Source organism: Cotesia glomerata, linkage group LG5 (genome assembly GCF_020080835.1).
Source record: "Cotesia glomerata isolate CgM1 linkage group LG5, MPM_Cglom_v2.3, whole genome shotgun sequence".
NCBI classification, from domain to species: domain Eukaryota; kingdom Metazoa; phylum Arthropoda; class Insecta; order Hymenoptera; family Braconidae; genus Cotesia; species Cotesia glomerata.
The window spans coordinates 20,310,284-20,317,473 of record NC_058162.1 but is presented as its reverse complement, the minus strand read 5'-3'; the positions used below and the strand labels follow the sequence as shown (position 1 = coordinate 20,317,473).

Sequence of the window (7,190 nt, the reverse complement as noted above, 5' to 3'; positions counted from 1 at the left end):
GTGTAAAGAATGTCTATAAAAAAATTATACGTAGAAATACTTTCGTCATGCATCTTAAAATTTATTTTTAAATTAATTAATAACATTTTTAAGGAAATTTCCGAAAAATTTACTCATTTAATAATTATTAACATTTAATTGACTAATAAAAAATATATCATTCTGCATTACGGATATACACTTGACAACACTGCAAGAGTTCCCTAACCTTAAAATTTATTTACGTTTACTAACTAAAATGTAGTCATTTTCTACGATTTTATAGCATTTAAAAAACCGCGATTACTTATGCACCGGGTAATTGCGCAAGCGGTGTTGCTAAGTCAAATACAAGACTTTAAAGAACGGAAGTTTCTTGTGATTTTTCAAAAAATATGAACTATTTCCATAATAAGTTCGGAAGCCTACTTATTTTATTGTTTTGATCGAAAGCTTCCCTGGTTAAAAATATCGATTGAAAAGGATTAAAAATGATCAAATTTGAATACTTTTGAATACTTTCAATTCTTTTTCATGTATATATAGATATACAGTTTACATGGGGTGACTGATTCCCAATACTTTTCAATCAATATTTTTAATCAGGGTTATGATTTGTTCGATCAAAGTCATTGATATATATATATATATATATATATATATATATATATATATATATATATATATATATATATATAGCTGCTATATATGTTGCTATATATATATATATATATATATAAATATATATTAGGGTGGGCCAAAAAAAACTTTTAACTTTTTTTTCTTTAGCTACCGCGAAAATACTGTCCAAGATGACGAAAAAAAAATTCTGGTAGAGTTTGAGCAACGGGTGCAGATTTATGACCGACAATTTGGCGGATTTTTTTTTTTAAATTTTTTTTTATGTTGCCCTGAATATAATGACTTGAAAATTGGCATAGATGTTCAAAATAATGCAATAAAGTGCTAAAGAATTTGATTTTGTAAATTTTAAACAATAAAAATTACAGATTTACTTATCGATCGATATGAAATCAGTATTTCATTAATATTTCAAATTCGTGTTTATAAAATGTGAAAATCAAATTCTTTAGCACTTCTAAAATACAATTTGTAATGTTAATTAGCATTTATTTTTAAACAATTTCTCGAAAATTCGTTAGGAAATTTAATAAATACATTGGGTTATAATTTTATAAACAATTCGAATGTCAGTTACTGTAATAGAGTAGTGCTGGCGTCAAGAGATGGCGGTACTAGTAAATGTCGTGATATTTTTTTACTGGAAGTCCTACAGATGGCAGTCCACATACCGCATGAAAATAAATTATGATTTGCAGAAGCAATGCCAATGTTTCACTAGTCTCGTAGTTATAGGAAAACATTTCATAAATGCATTCAAATAAATTATTAGTTTGCTAATAATGTTAAGTATTTTACGACGTATAATTTTTTTATTCCAACAAAAAGTAATTAACGACAAAAAATCGATATTAATTTTGAATGAAACAGTCAAAAAAATAGGAAATACTAATAAACACCAAAATTTTGGTATTAATTTCAAATTTATAGTTATAAAAAACGATGAAAATTAGGGCCCTTATTTTGAAAATCTTTCTCAAGGACTATAGTAACTTTAGGAAGCTTCTCTGAATGCTTTCGAGATGATGTCCGTATGTCTCTATGCATGTGTGTGTGTGTGTGTGTGTGTGTGTGTGTGTGTGTGTGTGTGTGTGTGTGTGTGTGTGTGTGTGTGTGTGTGTATCTGTCTCTGTATGAATGTGACCCTCTTATAACTTTTGAACGGCTTGGATTGGAATCAACGAAGAGGGGTTCCAAAGAGTTCCACTCAAGTTAGATTTCCTGAAAATTTGAACCGATTCGATCATGTAGATTTTGAAAAATCTCAAAAATAAAAAATTTGAAAAACAGTTTTTGTTTATCAGCTCTTAAAACCTTAGAAAACCACGTTGATCGCCGCTAATCGGATCAAAATCGGTTCCTTTGTTCGTGAGATATCGATGACGAAAAAATTCGAAGAAATCGATTTTTCCAAATTATACCGAAATTTTATATCAAATCAATTAGTACTTCCAATTTTTTCATAAAACTCCAAAAACAACGTCGATTGCTGTCAACCGGGTAAAAATCGGCTGACCTATTTAAAAGTTATAGCAGTTTGAAAATTTAAAAATCAGTGTTGTATTAACCGTCTATCAGACTTTTCAGCTCGAAGAGCTCAAAAGCTAAGAACAGCTAACTCTTAAGCTCGGAGAGCTAAAAATAAGAAATCAATTATATTTTTGAGTAAAATTTTTTATTAAGTGTTTTTTAATTTTTTTTATAAGTTTTTTTCATTATTTAATTTTGTCCAAAATGTTCGTCATTTTAATACTGGAAAAAAATAAAGACATTAGTAAGATGATAAATAGTTATGATGCTAATTGAGTATTATTAGTTTTTTATAGTAATTAATTAATGCACTGATAAAAAATTTAACTTGACTCAAGATCAAGAATCTTGAACCAAGAACACCATTTTGAAGAAAATAAAACTCTTGACTCAAGAACAAAAATTCTTAAATCAAGAAAATTGTCTTGAACCAAGAATTATATTTTGACTCAAGAATTTTTTCTCTTCACTCAAGAAATTCTTTTTCTTCAAAATGGTGTTCTTGGTTCAAGATTCTTGCTCTTGAGTTAAGTTAAATTTTTTATCAGTGTGGTTATAGTTCAAAAATTTACCTCCTTTGAAAAATAAAAATTTATTGAGCCGGAATTGCGATACCCGCGATTTTGATAACGGCCTCTGCCGCCCCGATTTTGGTAACGGCCTCCCCCGCGATTACCACGATTTTGGTTTTTTTTTTTCCAATTTGCTCGAGACTTCCCCGCCCATTCTTGCCGTTTTTTCCCCGATGTATCTTCCTCCTTGTTAGTTTTATCTTCCTCCTCATTACTAACTAGAGCCACTAGATACACTACTGTATCCGTGAGCGAGCAGCGTCGATGTTGCTCGGAAGGAGCCGAGAGCGACCGAAGTCCGTTGCCCCTCGCGCGCCAAAGTTCCACCACCAAACCACCAGCATTTACTCCAATACATGAAAGCTGAGAACGTTCGTGAGTCGGCAAGCCAAAAGTGAGGCTTGGAAAAAAATGAAGTCAGCGCGAGGATCCTCGCGTGTGACGTCATGCGTCAAATTTTTTATGTTTTCAGGTTCTTCTTTTATAAATTATAAATTATAATAATAATAATTATTATTATTATTATTTATCATTAATAATTGTTATTACGGTTAATGCTTACTCGGAATTCCTAAATGCAAGTTAAATATAAATTACCACTGTGTCCCTGTAAGATGCCTTGATAGGCGCACGGCAAATTTTTTGGCTCGGGTGCCTAAAGTACCGGGTTCGAGAACTCGGCAATTTTTTTTTTTTATTTTTTTTTCAAACAAAAATTTTTTTTATTTTGTTTTTTTAATACAAATTATTGTTATTACTTGTTTATTTTTTTTTTTGCTTATAATTAAATTTTTACACAAGCAAACGTATAAAATGTATTATTAAAATTGTAGTTATTGTTTTATTGTTATTCTTACTACTATTATTATTATTGTTATCATTATCATTATTATTATTGTTAATATTATGGTTAATAGTTAATGATAACTTGAAATTCCTAAACGCAATTTAAATATAAGTTACTACTCATTCTCAATAAGCTGCCTTGATAGGCGCGCGGTAAATCTTTTGGCTCGGGTGCCTAAAGTACCGGGTTCGAGAACTCGACAATGTTTTTTTTTTTTTCAAACAAAAATTTTTTTTATTTTGTTTTTTTTAAATTTTTATAATTTTTTTAAATTAAAATTTTGTTAATTTCTTTTTGAATAAAAATACTTGTCATTTTATTTTATATAATTATTTTTGTCATTTTTTATTTTAATAAAAATTGTTGTCATTTGTTTTCAAATAATTATTTCTGTCTTTTTTTGTTTGTAATTTTATTTTTACACTAATTTATTATTAGTATTAATTTTCACAGACTTATTCCTTCTTTATGAACGTATCTGTGAGTTAGTGTGAGTCTTGAATGTTTTTCCTAGTAGTAACCGTCGTTCGGGAGATTTTGTTTTCGCTCGCGTCTTAATATGTAACTCTTTGTCTGAAAAGCGCGACTTTTTTTCATATCTTGACTGTCAGCCATCAATACAAGTGTATTGTCTCCAGCAATCAAGGTATTTATTATTATTGTAAGCACACGTTTACTTTTTTTTTATAATAATTGAATATTTTCAATTATTTTTTTTTAATTATTATTATTATATAGATTTATATTAGTTTAGCGTTAGTAAAATAGTAAATAACCTGTGATTTCGTGACAGGTTATTCGCGGTCGTGTGACATTTTTCGCGCCATTATTTAGTACGCGGTTCAGGATTTTTAATTTATTATTTATTTGTTTGCGGTGGATTATTCGGGTTGTGTGACCAGTGACTTGTTATTGTGTGTGTCGATAAGGATTGTGTGATTCGTGATTAATTATCCTCATTGCGTGACGGATTATTCGGCATTGTGTGACGCGTTTCGGGATTGAGTGATCGGTGAGTGTAGATTTGTGTGTATGCCGTACGTTAGTGTTGTGTGTTTTGAAGTTAAGGTTGTTTGTGCGGTAGGTCGGGAGTGTGTGATCCGTGATTTAGGTTTTTTTAATGCGTGGTTCGGGTTTTCGTGAAATTTAAAATTTCTTTTACGCGTTTTATTGATTTTTTGATCGGCAATTCGTGACTCGTGATTTTTTCTTTCGGTGAAATCGTATCATTGATTCGTTTCAATTAATTTTTTGTAAATTTTTAATTTGATAATTTTTTCAATAATATTTTTTTTTATATTCATTATCTTTTTTTAATAATGGCTGAGCCTACAATTAAAAAGCCAAGATTGGCCAAAATTTTTCAGCATCAATGGTACGATAGCTACCCAGAGTGGCGTAAATGGGTTAAGGAAATTCCTTCGGACCCCGCGAAATTTTTTTGCGTTGCGTGTAAAGTCACACTGTCGTGCGGATGCAGTGAAATCTTGCGGCATTCAAAATCAGGGGGGCATATAAAAAATATGCATTTACTGACCGAGGAATCGACAAATGTCCAGAATACGATGCCTTCTGCGTCTGTTCAGAAAGCAGCTTGTGCTCTTGAATCAGAATCTTATTCAGCTGATGGTGATGCTGAATTTGATTTCAAAGAAAGAGTACAAATTGCTGAACTTCGTTTCGCGACGTTTTTTGCCGAAAATAACATTTCGTTAACGATCGCGTCGGACATGTTGAATTTATTTCAAACGATAGGGAAAGAGCCAGCTGTGTTACAGGCTATGAAGGTCGGTAAAACTAAAGTCGGTAAACTTATTGGAAATGTTCTTGGCGTAGTTGAAACCGATCGTATCGATCAAATCGTATCGAGCAAATCGTCAAAAGACTTCCGTTCGATGACCCGTTTTTAAAAAGTTTGACGGTATTCGAGAGATATCCCGCGTTATTTTATTCGGATCGCAGCAAGACACTCGCTTTCGTGATTAACGTTTGTCGCCATTTGCGTGTTACCGACGAAGAAAGTGTTACTCGCGAGTGGCAATCCTTATATCACGAAAATGACCTTCAGAAGGAAGAATGGGGCAAATTGTCATTTGATGAAATGTGGATGGCAATTTGCTCTGTTACCAATTCTGATGGTGGTTTTCGGTACGATAGTTTGCGTTTATTGCTGGGTATAGTGAGGGCATTACCTCATTCAAATGCTGCGGCTGAAAGAGCGTTCTCACTCATCCCAGACGTAAAAACAAAAAAAAGGAATGGTCTTGACGCGAGTACACTCAATTCACTTTGCGTCGTGAAAACAGCTATGAGGACTAGGGGGGACAGTGCGACCACTGCAAATATAGATAGGGAACATCTTTCGAAAATGGACGCGAATAATTTATATAATAAGGAAGACACAAAATCAAAAGAAAAACTTCGCTTGCAAGCTTACAACCCAGATGAAAACTGGGACGTTTACGAATTTATCGAATAGGTTAAATGTAGAATTAATTTTTTTCTAAAATATTTATGCAATATTTTGGCTGTGACTAGAATATATTTATTATACCAAATGGTTAGCTTTAATTATTTATGTGCAATCTTTAAAATACTTGGATTTGAAGGTTTCTTTTGATTTTGTCGTGGATTAGACCTACTGGGGATACCACGTTAAAAAAAGTGCGTACCATTTTATCTTACCCCATGGGTGACGTGGAAAGAGATAAAAAAAAAAATTATAAAAATGAAAAAAAAAAAATTAAAAAAAATTTTTGTTTGAAAAAAAAAAAAAAAAAACATTGCCGAGTTCTCGAACCCGGTACTTTAGGCACCCGAGCCAAAAGATTTACCGCGCGCCTATCAAGGCAGCTTATTGAGAATGAGTAGTAACTTATATTTAAATTGCGTTTAGGAATTTCAAGTTATCATTAACTATTAACCATAATATTAACAATAATAATAATGATAATGATAACAATAATAATAATAGTAGTAAGAATAACAATAAAACAATAACTACAATTTTAATAATACATTTTATACGTTTGCTTGTGTAAAAATTTAATTATAAGCAAAAAAAAAAATAAACAAGTAATAACAATAATTTGTATTAAAAAAACAAAATAAAAAAAATTTTTGTTTGAAAAAAAAAAAAAAAAAAAAACTGCCGAGTTCTCGAACCCGGTACTTTAGGCACCCGAGCCAAAAGATTTACCGCGCGCCTATCAAGGCAGCTTACAGAGACACAGTGGTAATTTATATTTAACTTGCATTTAGGAATTCCGAGTAAGCATTAACCGTAATAACAATTATTAATGATAAATAATAATAATAATAATAATAATTATTATTATTATAATTTATAATTTATAAAAGAAGAACCTGAAAACATAAAAAATTTGACGCATGACGTCACACGCGAGGATCCTCGCGCTGACTTCATTTTTTTCCAAGCCTCACTTTTGGCTTGCCGACTCACGAACGTTCTCAGCTTCCATGTATTGGAGTAAATGCTGGTGGTTTGGTGGTGGAACTTTGGCGCGCGAGGGGCAACGGACTTCGGTCGCTCTCGGCTCCTTCCGAGCAACATCGACGCTGCTCGCTCACGGATACAGTAGTGTATCATTGTGTGGCGT

At 31.7% G+C, this 7,190-nt stretch overlaps 1 long non-coding RNA gene across 1 annotated transcript in view; it reads left to right on the top strand.

Annotated features, from left to right (window-relative positions):
• The first annotated feature begins 433 nt into the window (after positions 1 to 433).
• The window catches only part of LOC123265730, a 12,265-nt gene continuing 5,508 nt past the window's right edge, over positions 434 to 7,190 (top strand). The window contains exon 1 of the long non-coding RNA XR_006509642.1: positions 434 to 586. This is a non-coding gene — a long non-coding RNA (uncharacterized LOC123265730). The remainder of the gene's footprint in view (positions 587 to 7,190) is intronic.